The sequence below is a fragment of the Phaethon aethereus genome (assembly GCF_964289735.1).
Source record: "Phaethon aethereus genome assembly, chromosome: 19".
In the NCBI taxonomy this organism is placed as follows: Eukaryota; Metazoa; Chordata; class Aves; order Phaethontiformes; family Phaethontidae; genus Phaethon; species Phaethon aethereus.
This window is the reverse complement of record NC_138595.1, coordinates 7,680,804-7,698,674: the sequence shown is the minus strand read 5'-3', so window position 1 is coordinate 7,698,674 and position 17,871 is coordinate 7,680,804. Positions and strand designations below refer to the sequence as shown.

Genomic DNA, 17,871 nt, shown 5'->3' with positions numbered 1-17,871 from the left:
CTTTTCATGATTAAGAAAAGAAGGCTCTAGGAGGCTGAAAGGCAGGGATTTGTTTCCTATTTTTACCGCTAGCTGTTTCATGATACCTCCTTGGGTAACCGGGGACTTGTGATGCAAAACTAAAATTGAGAAACGGAGAGAGCAACTGCCCCTTTCTGTGATGAGCTGAGGAGACAATTTGTAATAGCAGACACCAGTGTGTGACAGCACATGCTGGAAGCGGTTACGGCTTCTTATCCGGAGTGCAGTTAGTCCGCGGGAGCAGCCAGCGAGGGAAATGACGTGGCGAAGCAAAGTGTTACCTCTCTCTATCTGTACAGTGTCCTGGTTCGACTTACAGCTCCATCGATAAATGCACGTCCTGGTAAAAATACACATACCTTAATACTTAAGTCATAACAGGATGCGCCTTCAGCCGAGAAGGAAAACTTCGGACTGGAAGGCGCAGATAGTTTCTTGTGTTCTTTATTTTTTTCTTTGTCGTTGTTTGGTTCAGGTTGGGGGTTTTTTATGAATTCTAGGCAATACACTTGCCAGTCTGTTTCTGCTGTCCTTGTCTGCTGATTTGAGATCCAGGTGCTTGATGCAGTCAAATGGTTACTCTCGGCTTTCTCGATCGTGAGGGTTTTTTTCTGCTTGATGATTTTTTTTTTTTGTAATTAATATTCCCCAAACTGTTCTTGTGCCTGTGTCTATGTGATTGCATTCCATGATGCTTACTGAGAGCTCTTGCTGCATTATACGACAGCAGAACTGTATTCACAGGTTGAACGCAAATGCAGCACGTAAGGTCAATCTCTCTTCTTAATAAGCAATATATAAGTGCCTTGAAACTGATATCTTTTTTTTCCCCTGTTTATTTTTGTTTTGCTTTTCAGGTTTCCACTAGTTCTTTAGGATTCTTTAGCATCTGCCTGGTTTTTAATGCTGTAATGATTTTTAAAAAGCATATCTGTAGCTTGCCCTAGAGGAAATCTTTCTTTTATAACACTAACTGTTAATTCTAAGCTCCATTACTACATTTGAATCATGTAATTTCGCTGGATAAAGACAGCATTCGTAAGTCAGAAGTCACTCCATCCTGCCAAGGGTTGTCATTGGTATCTATTATAAAATTAATCAAATAAAATGCTGTCAGTATTTCCTATATTTTTGGCACTTTATTAACGGCTTAGCTCCTTTTGTTGTTTCATATTTAATGATCTGCGTTGAATGTGGATTAGCCTGCTGAGATGCTGTTGGGATGACCCCAGCCGTCCCGCCGGGAGTCACTTTGGGTTCCTTAGTGACCACCTTATTTAAGGGCACGGGCAGATGAACACCCTCAGATCCAGCTCGTAGGGTTTAAGTGATGTTCCCAGCTGTTTGCTCTCGATTTTTAGCCAAGGTCGCAGCTGCTTTTCTGTTTCAGTGGAAAGTAAAATGGATTAGCTTGAACTACTGCCGAGATTCTCTTGTTGGAGATGAGTTACCTACTGGCTTTCCAAACTGGCAGAGACCTCCCCGGTTTAGAGACTGAACTTCAGCAACACTGAAGGATTTTAGCTATATTTCTCATCACGTGCGGCATCTGAAAGTAACGCTTTTAGGAAAATGTGTATTGGAATAACTTTTTTTTTTTTTACTTAATTAAAAGAAGAAGATAAAAAGTTGGAGGAGAAGAAATGCCAAAGAGTAGCACGGTGGCTTTTTACCCTCTTGGGTCACTGGGGACGCGGGGAGGGAAGAGGCGTTACCTGGGCACGTGTGACGTGGGGCTCGCCTCTCCGGGCGGCCGTTCCGTAGGGCGCAGAGCGTGGCAGCAGCGCCCTCGCTGACGGCGTTTCTTTTCCTGGTGGATCAAAGCACAGGTAGTTCTCAGAAAACCTGTAATGCCAGAGTCTCTTTTTTTCCCTGAGGTTCTTTAAAAAGCATTTTTATTTTCTCTTTCTGTTTCCAGTTCCAGGCTCTTACTAAAGCTGTGGATGAAGGGTCAAGGCTGTCTTAACAGAAGTACCTTTATCTTTATACTGCAGTTAAAATTGTTGGGTTTTCTGTCTGGATGGTTAGGGAAGGAAAAAAGTGTAGTACTTTGTTTGCTAAAAACAAGGGAAGAGTATCCCGTGGCAGGGGGGTCATACAATGTGATTGTCGAGACTCTTCCATTTTTGAGGATACAGATTTCAGACAACAGAATTGCACGTGTTTGTCGGCAGAAATGCCTTTGATTGCAATGGCTGTTGATGCCATAAAATTTGACCATTTTATTTATTCATCTGTAAAATGCCTATAAACAGAGACACTCTTCAAAGGAGCCTGCATCAGTGCGCTCTGCCCGTATCGTGAATTAGCGAGTCCTTTAGGAATAAACTCCTTCCTGTAGCAGGAGAGATCTACCTTACCGTTAAAAAGAAGAAAATGTATGTGCCTTTCTCATTAGGTGGAAGATCTTTGCATTATTTTTATGTAACTTTTTCATATGGGAATGGTGTAGAGAAGGGGGTTCATGAACACAACAGAATTCTATGCAATAGTCTCTGATCCAATTACTTATGAGTTGCTATTTTTCAATCCTTTAATGGGAGAAATAGTAAGTTAGAGAAGTGCATCGTTCTGGTGGTAATTCAAACTACAAAGCTGATGATAAATTCACATAAAATAGGATTGAGGGAATTCTGACAAAATAATGTAATGAAATAATGGAAAATGCTAACAGTGATTGCAGTCCCCGCTAGCACAGCTGCAGTCGGAAGTCTGTCATTTCCCATCTTAAAATTATTAATTTCAAGTATTCTTAAAACTTAAATGAAATAAAAATGCTCCTGGCAAAAACAGGGCAGGTTAGAAACAGGAAAAAAAACCCCAAACAAACTTTTGACCATATGTAAATTATGAGAATACACGAAAAAAGTAATTGGGTTTGGACACTTCTTTGCACTTAAATCCAAAATAGTTTATTTAAACTGAAACGTCGCAGTAATCTGGACCAGTGCCTTTAGCGAGGTTGCGAAGAGATCGGTAATCTTAGCAATTTGTTGCAAACCGAAAATAGAGCGGTGACATTTTAACGTGCAGATGGGAGGGCACTGTTTTCGCTTCATTTGTGTCTCTTAAATTCTCTCTTCTTTCTTCTTCCTCCAGTGTACGTATCCGGGGATATTCTCTTGTCTTAAAGCCACTGTGTGTGGCTGAGCTCTGAGCGTTTCGGAAGACGATCAGAAACAGGAGGAGAAGAAGAAAAGTTGGTTCTTAGGTGGGGGCCAGATTTAATGTTCACTAAAACCAAATCAAGTCTGTCCCGTGAGCGAGCGGCAGTTTTGGCCCCGATGAGACAAGCTGCCTCATATTCCTAAATCGAACTCACACAGATAAAACGACTGCCAGGCAGTATTCAGCTCCCTCGGGCGTTCGCCTGCTCTTGTCCCCTTGCACTTTCTGCTCCCCCCCGTTTGAACGTCAACGTTTTCTTCCTTTGCGTTGCAGATACAATCAACTTACTTTAAAAAAGAGAATTTTAAAATTCCGTACCAACAAAAAACTGGTTTTTTTCCCCAGCAGTTTAAAATCTTGCTGGATGGTCTTAAATTGCAAGGAGAATCACTAGCATGGAAGGCACGAGATCTGAATTTCTTTTCTGGCTCAATCTTCTTAGTTTGAAAAGTGACTTAGTTGTCCCCATCTCCTTCACGTACATATCTGAGCTCTAAAATGTAGAAATAGCGTTTCACCAATTTGTTCTTCCCTCCCCGTGTCTTTGATGGCATACATTGACTATGCCATATATAAAATATAGTTAATAACGAACTTTATAGCAAGAAAAGCCCTTTACGCTATGCCTAGGGACTGATTTGTCCTACATGACCAGGTCATGTGCTATACCCTACCCTATTTAATATGCAAGGAGAAAAAGGTTTTCTGCTCTGAAGGTGAAATCTGTCCTTTTGGAGAAGGTTAGCGTTAGGCCTGTGCACTTAAGTTTTCAAAAAGCCTTAAAAATAGGTAAGTGGTGCCATCTCTCTCCTCAGGGTTGATATCCGCCCCCGCAGCCAAGCGGTACTGTGGCGTATGGAATATAAATTATTAGTTGTAAGGTTTTTGCGGTTGCAGAAAGTCATTCATTGAACTCTGGTCAGTGAGCCTCCTCACCGCCATCGCCTGGCACAGCCGAGGGCTGACGGAGCCGTCGCACCCGCTCGTCCCGAAACCGGGACGACGGCCTTCCGACGGCTGTCTTGTCGACGGGAAAAACCCTGATCTGATTCCTGGGCTTCATTTTCATTGCTGTTCACAAACCTGTTCTGGCACTAAAGTGCATATAAAGGAAATGCCTCCTTTTAAAAAATCCTTAAGATTATTGTCTTTTTCCTTGTCCAGTTATTCTACGACGGACAATTGCTGCCGTTCTTCAAGCTTGCTTTACTCACAGTGGTGTTAGGAGATTTTTGCCGCAGTTCTGTAGATTTCTTACTAAAACCGCCTGTTTCACAGTATCGTTTCCGAGTCTTTGTATTTTGAAACGGCCAAGCGCAGAGGATAACTGAATTCTTAACCATAACGAAATAATGCAGGAGAACAGTACGGTTAGACGCCCAAAGTCCCCGTGGTGTCGTGTCTTTGACTTCTTGTTTGAATTTGAGGGATGATTTGTACTACGTAGTACAATCTTCATCCAGAGATCCTTGGAAACGGAGAGTCATGCCGGGAATTTCCCGCTGTTACGGTGACGTACCTGCTTTTTGCGTAGTTACTGTGTAATTCTGTGGTAATGTTCACAACGGCGCGATCTCCGTTGGTGACACGAGCAACGGCGTTAAATTGCGTTATCCTCTCCTGTCTGTGCGGGTAATTAATGCGCGTTTTTAGGAGCTGTTAAACGTGTGCACGTACATGATTCCAGTATGGAAAAGCCCCTCTGAACATGTCGTATTTATGTGCTTGGTCTTAACGGTGCAGTAGAATTGCTACAGCCAAATTTGTGAAACCATTTGGGGCGCAGGTGAGCGAGGGCTTAAAACCAATGTGCATTTTAATGCAGAGAGGATGCCATTTTCCCACTTGCCGGATAAATTCCCTGTTGTCACGAGGGGATTAGCCATCTGAGAGATCGGGTGGTTTGAGATACGCAGGTTTAGATAACGAGGAGGGGAGAGATCACGGTCAGAATACATAAAAATAACTCCGAGGGTCTGAGATGTGCAAAAGCCACGTACTTGGAAATGCAGGGTCGAACCTGCAGCGGTTGCGCCGTACGTTTTGCTTTGATGCGGCTTGCGGGAAGCTGGTGTGCCGGGTGTTTGCGCACGTAAAACACGCTCTGCTGTGTCTGTCTGCAGCGGGAAGGCGAACGGTGAAGCCGTCTGCAGTGTGCTTAAAACGCTCGCCAAAACGGCTGATCAGTGAATTAAACCAGGTATCGAGTTAAAGCACGTGGTTCATTCTCGCTCTTCCTAAGGTGAAAATTCAAGTATTCTTAGGAGTGAGATACAAACTCTCTATTCTGCAGTTCCTCTCGGAAGGCAAGCGTCTGTTCTCGAGAGAAGTAAACCTTGTCGCTTGGCTTGCTCTGAAGTACAATCCCATCCCCGAGTAACTAGAAAAAACATTTTCTACAATCAGTCTTTCAGTCAGACTTCTCTGGCTTTTGTAAGCTTACGTTAGACCCTTAGTGCTATTTTGATGTATGATTTATATGTGGGTGAATTATTACTAGCTTTACAAGTGTTTCCAAAGTACCTGGTCACCTCTGGATGCTAGTGCAGGCTATACGGGGAGTACCTGAGCATCGAGTTCGCAAAGGAGGCGCGCGGGGAATAAGCAAGGTCACATCTGTATCGTGCTTTTCTTCTTCCTGGGTCGGGGCTTCCATTTCCTTCTCGCCTCTAGAGAGATGGAGATCACGGATCGGGTGTTTTTTCTGTGGGAGAAAGATTTTAGTTTAGCTTGAAACGATTTTATTTTCATTCAGTAGGCATGGCATCAAAATCCTGTACGTTACCGCGTTTCCCAAGTTCTTAGGTTTTGCCACTTTCCTAAAACGTACTAATTAACAAACTTTCTATACTTGGAAAGCTATGTGCCTTATTTCCTAATCTCTTCGTGGAGAATAATCTAAAGCACAGTGATCTAGACTGCAGCATTCACAGCCGCTTTCCGTTGGGGCGAGGGGAGGCAAACGCCGGCCGCGGAGCCTTTCGGTGGCCTGACACGAGTTGCCCCTTTGCTGACGAGCACTTAAACACTGTGCGCCAAGTCTTTGTGCAATAGGAATTCTCGTTCTGCGTCCGGAGGTTCGTGTCCCAGCTGCCAAACAGGCGAGCGCAAGCTCGGGCTTAGGAGAATTCAGGTTCCGGGGGCCGGGGGGGGAATAATAAATAAGAATCCCTCCGGGGATGCTCCAGCAGCACGGTGAGGTCTCGGGCTAGAAGGTCCCGCGTCGCCCGGCAGCGGTAATGCTGGCAAGGCTCCGCCTCGCCCGGCGTGCGCGTAGCGCAGTCGGCATCCAGAAACGCTCGTGGGCTTCAGCCATCGCTAGCGGCGACCGCGTCCTCCTGTGCCGTTGGTAACGCGACGCGTGCTGTCGTCTTGTCGGCGCCGAGACGCCGCAGGGTCGTTCCCGTCCTCCTCGGTTTTGTCCGGAACAGGCTTCCGCCCACCGGCGTCCTCCGCCCTCGCCAGCGCTCGCGTGTTCCTTCCCAGGCTTGCTCTCTCTACGGCGTCAGAAGCCGAAACCTATAAACGTGGTTTGTAATTAGGAAAACGACCTAATATTTCCTATTTATGAGATTAATTTTAACAGTTTCTTTTTTGGAGGTTTGTTTTTTGTTTGATACAAACGCAACGGGAGCGCACGTATCCCCGTCGGAGAAAGCCTGGGCTGTCCTGGCGATGGAGCAGGGTGCTGTCGGCTCGGCGGCGTACCCGGTCGTCGTGCCCGTTGTGTTTTCTAGAGCAATCTTTCTTTTCGTTTAAAGTATTTTATCTAAATGCCTAATAAATAATATTATTTAAATAGTTTTAAAATAATTTAGGACTGAGAATAAGAAGCCTCAGTTGTGAGAGAAGAGACTTAAAATATACAGAGAGAGAAAATACCCTTAGCCTCCTAGAGCCTCTACTGAGAATTTCATGAAGATGCAGTGCCCCGTTGTCAAAGTACATTGCGATTTACTCGAGAGTGTTCATTTGAATTGAGAGACTGGTTTCCTGTGATGTTCATCTTTGTTGGCATATGTTTGAATTTCTGAATTCAGAGCCGATTTTCTTCTCGTTCCAAGTTGGTCAAGGAAAAAAGAAAAAAAAAAAAAAAAGAAAAAAAAACCACCTTGTGCAGCAGCAACTTTTCCTGGTGTGAACTCTGGAAATACACGTTGTGAATTGATCTTTGTCACGGAGGAATTCTTTAGTTTTCTTGCAGCGTCCAAACACGTTCAGACAGGCTTTCCCCGAGCAGGTAACGCTTCCCGAGCGAGCGAGGGAAAAGCTGCCTAAGCCAAACTGAGAAGCGTTGCTAGAAATTCCCCCGGCTCGTCGCAGGGGAGCGCGTGTCTGCGCGAGGGACGACGCACAGGGCCTCCGGTCGGCGCCGAGCCAGCCAGCCCCGCGGAGTAAAACCTTGCGGCGGGCGAAGGCGGACGGTGCTGAGCTAGTTGCAGGGCACATCGCCACTTCTGTGGATTTGGAAGCAGATTTGCACTTTGCCTTTTGAGGGTGTCCCACTCAAAACCATCAGATGAATTTCCCACGCGAGGTTCGTTCCTTCTGGCACAGTCTGGGGGGGGAAAAAAAAAAAAGAGAGAAAAAAAGCCGTACGGTAACTATTGGATAACCTCTGCCAAACAAAAAGGTTGTTCCTGTCAGAATACTCTATGCATTTCTGTGTCGAAAAGCGTTTTCTACCCTTCCCTTTCCCAAAGCGGGCACCGCGCGCCCCACTCGCTGGAAGCGCTGCGAGAGCGTCAAATGTACGAATTTGGACATTAATTCCAAAGCAGATGGAGGCTGGCTGGGGGGGGGTGTTCTTTTTTTGTTTTTTGGGGTTTTTTTTTTTTGTTTGTTTGTTTGTTTTTGTTTTTTAATTGTTTCCCTCATGTCCCTTTTCATTTTTTTTATTAAAAAATTAACTCTTTGCATTTGTGCAATAACTACTTGCCATGATAATGGGCAGACCTTTGAAATGCCCCGACTACTAACACAGCACAAGATGAACTCAAACAGAAAGTGGTGTACTTTTTCCTGAGAACTTTTTTTTTTTTTTTAATAATAAGCTCAGTTTTTACCCCAGTGTATTGTGGTGTCTTACATTTTTAGCAGTATTTTATATTTTTTCTGTAACGCACTAAGTCTTAGATGTTTTTAGAGCTTGTTTGTTATATTCACAATCACAGATTGAAAAAAAAAAAAAAATCCTCACAAAGACCCAATTGACCAAAAAAAAAAAAAAAAAGTGTCATTTTTTTGTACAAGTAGCTTTGAGAAGCCCACGTTGTGTTGCTGTGACTCATCTTTTGTAACATTTTCTTTCTCGGTATTTGTTTAAACATAAAAGTAAGAGTTTATATGGCTGGCAGTAGCAGGGCAGCGCTCCCTCCGTCAGCGGAATGGCATTGTTTCTTCTGTCTTCGTTTGGTTAGCCATATAATGTTTGTTCTCAGCACTGTACAACGGTCCCTATATGATATGGAGAAGCAATATCACTGTATGAAACTCACACGATGTATTATTATTATTATTATTCACTAGCACCCTAGGTGTGATAATTGAAGTAAATATCTTTTATACAAACACAATTACGCGTGGGATGTCTTTATTAAGGTGAGACCTGAGTCCAAGCAGCAAACATTTACATTGGTGGTTCTGACCGTTCCGGCCGTGTCCGGGGAAGGGGCTGGGTCTGGTGGGGACTTGTGTTTGTCCGGGGGAGGAAAATTGACTTTTTGTGTATCGGTTTCTAAGAGGGGGGGAATTTTTCAATACCTTAAGTACTGGAGTGTTAGGTTTCCCAGCTTTTTCCAGTGGAATTGAAGTGTGACGATTCCTGCGGCGGTCGGTGGGAGGTGGGTCCTTGGCTGCACGGACAGAAAAGGCGGACTGGGGGTCTGAGACCGCAGGGGGGGTTGCTCTGAGCACCGTAACGGTGTATTAGCTAACCTTAAAAAAATGAGATTAAAGAAATCTGAGGTCAGAAGGGCTTTACGTTCAAAAATGAAGGTGTTAGAGAATTTTGCCAGTTATTTGACTCACTGTTTGTTTTTACAGATAACTATATAAAAAGATAAATTCCTCTTCTCGTGCCTTACGAGATGTTCTTCCCACAAATACCTTCAGTATTTACAGAGTCTAGCGTTTTAACTTCGGCAAGGAACAGATGTTTTAATCCATCTGTGGAATTACCCATTAAAAACCGGTAGAATAAAGCTCTAGCTTGAATACTCGGGTCGAGTGTGTGTGTGCGCGCTTGCCGGCGCGCCGCTATTTTACCCGGCGTGCTCGCGGCCGGGTTTTGAACTGTGGATTGCGAGTTATTTTGGGGGACCGACCCTTACTGACATGGTCTCCTGCAGTCCGTAGCCGACATCTTCTTCCTGCCAGGCTGCGAGCCCGGGCATCGCGTGCCTCCTCGTAGGCTGAGCTTCCTGTTGATGAGGGCGCGCGCAGTCAGCGCCGCGCGAGGCGTTTTGGCTGCGAATGTGCTGTAGTTCTGGCCCAAAAGTCCGGCTGGCTGGAGAGCGGGGGGTCGGGCCGGGCTTCCCCAGCGCGCCCCAGCCCCGCCAGCCTTTGCCGGGACCCCTCCTGCGGGTGCCCCGGTGCGGCGCGGCCTTCGCCCGGGTCAACGGTTGTGTTCCGTGTGTGTCTTGGCCAACCTCGGCTTTGACTGGTCCTGCAGGAGTGGGTGGGACACTCTTCAAAATGCATCGGGAGTGCTACTTAACGCCTTTATTTCTTTATGCGTGTGTTTCCTGCTTTCGAAACGTCCGTGACAGATTGTTCCGCGTGGTGTAAAGGTTCTGGTTTTAACACTTCTGGGTTTTATCCCCTACTATTTAATGTCTGGTCAAACTGTTGATTGCTATAAATGGCATTACCTTGTGTGATTTGACCCTAATCATTTTAAGCTTGATACTAAACATCTACACTTTTAAAGTGTTATGACTCAAGTCGGTTAATTTATGTATTTATAACCTGCGCTTCTCTTCAGGTATGGCAGTATCGGCACTGAAATACCAAACTCGGACACGTGGTCATAAGCAAAAGACGCGTTCTACCTGTGGTAGCAACAGACCTGGGACGGAAGCAGCTGGAGAGGGTGTTCGCTGTAGCTCAGAAGTATGCATCCGGGACAAAAGCAGACTGTCCTCTCAAGCCGAAATCTCCAAAAGTTTATTTTGGGGAAGCTAGGAAGGCAACCAAAACCACGAGGATGTCTCTCGGAAGTCAGGAGCAGATACTTACGGTCGTCCATGGAGATAGTTGGATCTGCCGTGGTAGCTTCATTGGTAGCCCTTCAAAAGGGTGTTGAAAATCTCCTTTTCAGAAGGAGAAGTCTATCCTGTGCGTTCCCATAGACCCGTACTGGTCAGTACTGGGGCACACTTGGATGTCCCCACTGTTCCTGCTGGTAAATACCTGCTTCTGGAGTTAGATGCTGTAGCAAGGGTGAGGTTTTACATTGGAAATATCACAGGCATCTGCTGAGTTAATGGGAGAAATCCCTGTTTGTTGTATCCTTGGGTGCAGGAGTAAGTCAGCACCGGGTGAGCACCTCCGCGCCACAGGTCCTGGCCGCGGGCCCGTGCCCGGCCCGCAGTCAGCTAGAGGTGGTTTGTCTTTCAGGGCAAAGGGGGGGATTGTTTCACCTCGCCTTGTTCCCAGGTCAGAACGTCCTGTGAGCCGCTGGCGTGGTGCCTTCGGGCCCCGCTTCTTCCCGTGTCGAAGTGCCATCGTTTTCTTTTAAGCGTTTCTGTTCTAATGGAAGTGGTGAAGAAATTGTGGGGGGCTTCGGAAAACGTCATTTGATTACAGTAGAGTATTTTATCTCTTTTTGCTCCAAGCTATGGGAAACTGATAAGAAAATCAAACTGTTTTCTTGAACTCTTCCTAGTTACCATGTAATTATCTTAGTATCCTTGGAAATAATGCGTTCTTCTATGAAATCTCTTATCCTTACCGGGAGAATTTATTAAGTGGTACTGTGTTTCTTTGCTGGGGGCTGTTTATTTTGGATTGGCTGGGCCAGAGGGAAAGGGAAGACCTTCCCTTCCCGCAGGTCCTCAAAATTCCAGATTCATCGTGAAAAGAAAGAGGGAAAAGGAGGGGAGGGAGCAGAAACCTTGCCTGCACCCACTCTGCCGGCAGCTGGGAGAGAAAGCCGGAGAGCTGGGTAGCGAGCTGCTGGAGGATGGGTGCTCCTCTCGCTGCCGTTCGGTAGCTCATTTTGCCTTTCCCCGGGGCCGCTTCCGCAGGTTATCGACGGGCACTGACGAAAGGGGCTGCAGGGGACTCGAAGAAGGATGCTCCTCTGTTGTCGTGAGCATGGCAGCTCGGGGGAGAGGTCTTTGCCCTGTGCTCCCAACCCTTTGTCACTCGGGCAGATGAAGTCTCGGATTTTGTCCTCGGGGTGTTGGGTGTGATCTGCTTCTACTCTTCCTATTTTTTCTTGTCTTTTTGGCAGCACATGAAAGTAAAAATGGGAAGGGTTGTTCTTGCTGCCTTCACTGGTGCCAGTCCCAGCCCTTGCCATCTAGGACTGCACATCTTCTGCATACATCCCTGAAGGAGATCGCTGAAGGTTCTTGATGTCTTCTCCTACAGCCTCTATACCTCTAGGACAACCTCATCCCTTCATTCTTGGAGCTTTTCCAGGGCTGGTAGCCGTGACTAAAGGCTAGGTAGATTGTGCTAGGAGTTGCAGATGGCTTTTAGAGACGTCGTCATTCATCTGCTTTTCTTGTTTTGCCCTTTTAGAAAGCTTGCAGAAGGTCTAATCAGAGAATAATCTTGTGGCAGGTACAGAGGTGATAAACAAGGACAGCCTGATTGCTCCCCATAAGCAAAGTTGCAGGCTGAGATGATTCCCAGACTAACATAATCCAGGCATTTTGGCTACTCGGGTGCCCTTGGAGCTGACTGACCTTTCCTCCCTCGCAGGAGATCTCTAGAGAGGTTGCTTTAAAATGTCCCAATAGCCCAGTTCTTGTGTGACCTCTGTAGTGTTGGTGGGATCTCTAGAGCACTTGATCTCCAGTATCTTTATTCACTCTGGGGAGATTCTTGCAAGAATATACACCCTTCGGATGATGGTGATGTTTCTTCGTTGCTTTATGAGAGGTGAGGTGGACCTCAGGAGATGGCTCAGCTGGGCTTTTGCACTACAACCTGCTCTTCAGCCTTCACCTCTGAACGGATTTGTACCACAGAGGACTCTGCTAGATTTGAGAGACAGGGCTCTGATGCCTTATGGAAAAGAAATGTTAAATCATTCCCTTCTGCCTTGTCCTGTTTCTCAGTCTACTGACAGCTCCCAGCAATGGTGGCCCCAAGGAAAATCTTCGCATAAAGTTAAGACAGATTGAATGACTCCCACGCAGCTCTGGACCATGCAGAAATGCTGTCCCACTCTATGAGATGTACAACACTGAAAGGCCTTTGACAACCTTCCTGTTGCGGGAAGGATTTTGGCTCAGATCTTTCTTCCTTGGCATCTTCATAGACCAAAAAGAGGACAGAAAAAATCACCTGGTTCATCCAGGACTCCATCTGCAGTGTATGGGAAGTGTCCCACTCATCCCTTCAGCTATCAAGTCATCTCCCTTTCTGGAGATTCTGCTGGAAGGGGAGTAGGACTTTGGGCAATAACAGTACTGCATTTTTCAGACTTCCTTAGAAGCTTAAATGCCAAGTACTTCAAGAGCCTGAAACTGTGCCTTAACTTACGTATAAACCTGGGAGCCCTGGCACAGGCAGAACTGGAGGCAAGACTTTGTTGGCTTGAAAAGGCTCATGGGAGAGAGGTGCCACAAAGCCTTAGCACTTAACTTCTGCATGGGGAAGAACGACCATTTCAACTTCTAAGTAACTGTCCACAGCAACCCAGTCATTTATCAGAGTGGCCCAATGTGGGGAAAGGTGAACGAGGTGGAAAAATCAAAAGACCGGTGGCAGACCTGGCTTCGTGGTTCTTCCTTTGGCTCCCGCTCCTCATCCTGGCGCGCTCAAACACCGGTGTTTGCGTTGAGTGAGCCTCCAGCTTTGTGCCTGGCTTTCTCAGCCTTTGTGTCAAGGTACTCCAAGATTTAGTTATCTTACCGTCATCTTCCTTCCAGTCAATAAAATAGTCTTAAAACCTTTGAAGCAGCGGGTTTCAATGCACTTCAGTTGACTTTTGAGAGGATAGTTTTTCAAAGAAAGCTCCTAGCATGCCACATCACTTCTCTCCTTGTTTTCTTTTTTTTTTTTAAGAGTTATGTAAATCCAAGGCAGCCAGACAGTAATGGAGGGAGATTAAAAAGTTACCATAAGGCAAATCAGGGTGTGAACTTGCAGAGCATTAGCTAATTTGCAGTAACTGCCCATGTGTGTGCTCCTACCCTGCAGATCCCTTCAGCAATCCCACTTACCTTTCATTTCCGTCAGGCTCAGAGGATACACATGAGCAGTTACTCCAGTCTCGTGGATGTGTAGCAAGTTACAGCCTATCTCACCCCAAGGTGATTTATTCATCTGTCTGTATCCTCAGTAATCAAGCCACCATCTTATGGAAAGATTGCCTCTCATTTATTTATGTCTGGCCTTATAACTTCAAACCAAGTTGCTAGTATGTCTTAATTTTCTCCATCTGTGAAAACAGATGCTGTTTATTTTGGATGATTTGCCAAGGGAGTCCAATTGCTGGGGCTTGTTACAGGAGTCAAAGTTGCTGTTGCTCCGTGACGGCGCTGGGCTCGCCGTCTCGCGGGCGCTCCCGATGAGCCCCTGCATCTGCTGGGCTCGGAGCGACCCGCGAACGTGCCCGTGGAGCCTGGGGCTCCGCGGCTTTCTTCCTCGATATTCACTACAAGGCTTTTAACTTGGGGCTTTGGAGGAGTGCAAGACTGACGGTGCGATCCACAATGAAAGAAGTGTGAGATTCATCTAAATTTTTTATTCTCAGCTTAGGAGTGTTTTGTTTCCTCTCTGCGTGAGCCACCTTCGTGTCTCACCGCATGGCCCGTCCGCGCAGACACTTCACGTTTTTTCAGCAACGCAGGTGTCTTGGCAGTGTCACCTGCGGCTCCGCTCCTCGGGCAGTGGCTTGGAGGTACCTTTAGACTTCGCAGGACAGACATCTTCTTTACAGCGTCCTCTCTGAGCAGAGGCTCTTTCCAATCACTTGGTTTTGGGCAGGATCTGCTTTTCAAGAGCCTTGCCAATGCTATTCTTCCTGCTGGATGACCAGTCTTTTGCAACGTGGTTGGTTCTTTGCTAGGGCCCAATCCCCCTCCCCACTGATGTTGGGCATTTCATCAGGCTGGATGTTCAGTGATAGTGATAGTTCAGTGAAGGGACTTGAAGATGTGGCCAGTCACACAAGGTGTGTGTGGGAAGAGGCTCGTGGCTGAGTGTTGTCCTGAAAGGTGCTTCCCTGCGAGCCCAGGATTCCCCGGGAGGGTCCGGCTGTGGTGTTAAGGTGGTAGCTCAAGTTCAATAGTTGGTAGCCAAAGTTCAGTGGTTGCACTGGGGACTTGCTCGTCACCCCGTGTTTGTTGCAGGTGGTTTCTGCCAAACTCCCGGGAGTCCTTGTCCACAGAAACTTCTTCTAATGGCCGATGTGTTAGTGGCCAGCCAGGCCAGATGAAAGCTCAGGGATTTAGGATCAGTGTCACAGGGGATGTGAATTAAGAAAACCCTGGTCAAGGAGAGCTCATCCAGCCAACTGCTCTCTAGGAACTTCACAAGGGCCCCATGAAAAACTCCGTGGCCCAGCTCCCATCTGCTCTGCCACCTTCCCAAGGTCTCCCAGGAGAGCAGAAGATACTTTTCAGTAATACTCCAGTCTCAGCTCCTTGTTTCCTCTGTCTCGGGCGAGGAGAAAGCAGACCCGCCTGTGCCGAGCAGCGCTGCAGCGTGGCACCAGGCAGGGCGGGCGACCTGCCGGCGTTCGGTTGCCCATTTGCTGCCCTTCACTGTTCTCCGTAAGGCAATGGCAACGTCAGGGCTTCTCCATTGGATTCTCCATCCGCAGGATTCTCCGTTCTCCTGGGCTCTGCACTGCCTCAAAAGTCAGGCACGACGGAATTTGCGGTTAAAGATACATGGTTTAAAATCCCCGTTTCCCCAGGGCTTCACCACCCTTGTCCCATTATCTTATGCCGTACCTCTCCGCCTTCCGCAGCTTTTGAGGTATTTGCAGATCTGAAAGGTCAGAGCGAGGGCTTTCCAGCACAGAGAAGACAAAGGCAGATTTTTCTTTTGCTCGATCTCAACGCTTGAACTGACCTGCCGTCCTGGGAGAGCCGTCCGCCCGCTGCGGGAGGTGAAGTGTCGCTGGCAGAGGAGTGGTGAGCTCACGGGTGGCCGCTGCCCCTTTGAAAAAAGAAAGTTATGATTAAAAAAAAACCCAAAACCCCACACCAGAAAACAACTGTGAAAAGAGATGCTGAAGGAGAGATGAGAGAGAAGCTCCGTGCATTTTGGTGGCTTTCAGCGTTAGACATGGTTCCAGTCTTTTCTGTTTCATGGACATTTGTAGGAGACCGGCCAGTGCCGGGGCAGGGAAGCCCAAGGGCAGGAAGGCCGCAGCTTTCTTTAAAGCCGGGAGCCGTGTTTCTTTGGTGACCTTTTTTTCTCCTAAGCAAACTGAACAACTCAGTCCGTGTAATTCAAGAGCCAGAGAAGTTCATTTCGGAGGGAAACTCAGGAGCTGGGCTCCAGGGCTCGGGGCTCCTGCAGCGGGATGCCGACGCTCAGTTTTGAGAGGGTTTTTTGGGCAGGGTGGGAGGCAGGGAGCATGTCCTGCCCCAGCCAGCCCTCGCTCTGCTCCTGGCACAGCGCAGCCCGGGCACGCCGACAGCGGCGTCGGGCCCTTCGCGCCGTAATCAGGGCTGCCTTGTGCAGGATCGGGCCCCACAGCCCATGTTTGGCTAGTAATAGCTTCCCAATTACATTTTAATGCAATTTAAAGAGACAGCCAATTAAATAATTAACCGTAGGGAAGAGGTTTTCTCCTCTCCAAAGCTTGTTAATGCAAATCCTTTGCGTCAGGCCACCCATGTTTCGGGAGCAGGCAGCGATTCCCCATTTCTTGAGAAACACTGACCTCCAGTGGGGCTGCGGCTCTATCGCGACTGCGCCTGAGCCTTTTATTTGAGGCCTATCGAAGGTAAATAAATAGGCAGGGGGAAAAAACGAAGCCATGCGCTGTGTCTGAAGCGCCTGTCCCCCCCCGTCCCTGCAGGCAGGCTCGGTTCCTTCGGAAGAGCACAGGAATTGCGTTTCTGACAAAAAAGGGGGACGGTTTGCGCCGGCAAAGCCCCCGCTGCGCGGGAAAGCGGCGTTGGCTTCGGGCACGGCGTCGTTCCGGCGTGGCGTCGTTCCGGCGTGGCTTCGCTCGCTGCCGCTCCCGGCCAGGCTCTGCAGGGCACCGCGCCCTGGGCAGGGACCCCCGTCCCGGGGGCTGGGCGAGCGGGATTCGAGCCGCGCACCCTTTGCACCCCTCGCCTGAAGCCTTCAGCGGGGCAGGAGGCCCCGCGCGCGTAACGGTCTGCCCTCGCTTCTGCCGGCGCGGCTGCTCCCCAGGCAGCCTTCGCCTTCCTGCTCCCTGGCTCTTGATAAATGAGGCTTTTTTGCCTTCCAGCCGTCTGGAATTCAGGGGAGTAATTACAACGGGAATTATCAGGGAGGGACTGGAGCAGCTGGGACCTGAGCTTTCACCCACCTGGAAATCCAGGCGCAGAGGGACGTATCCTGCGGCCCTGCGGCGGGGAGGCGGGCGGTGCAAAAGGCAGGGTCTGAAGCTGGATCTGAGGTTTTTGTTCAGCCAGGCCGTCCGGACGCTGCTGGCAGCAAGGGGGGAAGGTGGCACAAGCCGATTTCTGCTGCAGGACAGGGCTGCTGCGTGCTGGTGCTCCGTGTGTCAGGACGGATTTGCGAGCGGAGCGAGGAGCTCGCCCTGCGGCGCTGCTCCCGCGCCTCTCGCTGTAGCTGCGTTTTGGCCTTGTCTCTCCACTGCTTCACATCTGGGCCGGGGTTATACGAGGGGAACGGGAGGCTTCTGTTTTTCTCCTGGAGCATTCCAGCGAGCGCCTGTTGTGGTTCAGGGCGTGGGTTTTACTCTGGGGGGCAACTGGGAAGAGGGCTCCTTTGTGGAAAATTGGCCGAGCGGGGATGCCCGGGGCCGCACGGCCGCGCCCGGCGCCTCGGGGCAGGACCGGGCTCACCTGAGCCCCTCCTGGGAGACGTCCCCCACCCCGCTCCAACCCCCGCGGCACCGTCCATGCCGCACGTGCCCGTCCCAGCACCCGGAGCCCACCTCCACCGCGCCTTTTCTGTGTGGGCCAGACCCGGGGATGGGTTCGTGGGCTCAGCTCCCTTTATCCCTCTGCTGGTCTCCCCATTCTGCCCAGCCAGGATGCTGCCAGGTTCCCCTGGGGCACCCAAAATATCTTGCTGATGCATTTGAAGCAGCTGTGCTGGCGCAAGCAGCTGCCCGCTCGCATCGCCTCCGGCGCTGGGACGCGGCGCTGGTCCTGCCGGGGATGGCTGCCCACCCTGGGGCATCGCCGCGGCGGGCTGGACCCCTGCGAGCCTTTGCCTGGAGCAGAGCAGGGGTTGCTGGCAGGGTCCCTCCTGCCGCCCCCAGAAATAAGGAGAAAAGGGGGTGGCTGCCTGCGTTGGCTTCCGTTTCTCAGCTTTTCGGTG

General features: G+C 48.7%; 1 protein-coding gene across 6 annotated transcripts in view; it reads left to right on the top strand.

Annotated features, from left to right (window-relative positions):
• Positions 1 to 17,871, top strand: part of CUX1 (cut like homeobox 1) — a gene marked incomplete at both ends in the record, with an annotated part of 282,299 nt that overhangs the window by 252,713 nt on the left and 11,715 nt on the right. The gene's annotated exons all lie outside the window — the stretch shown is intronic.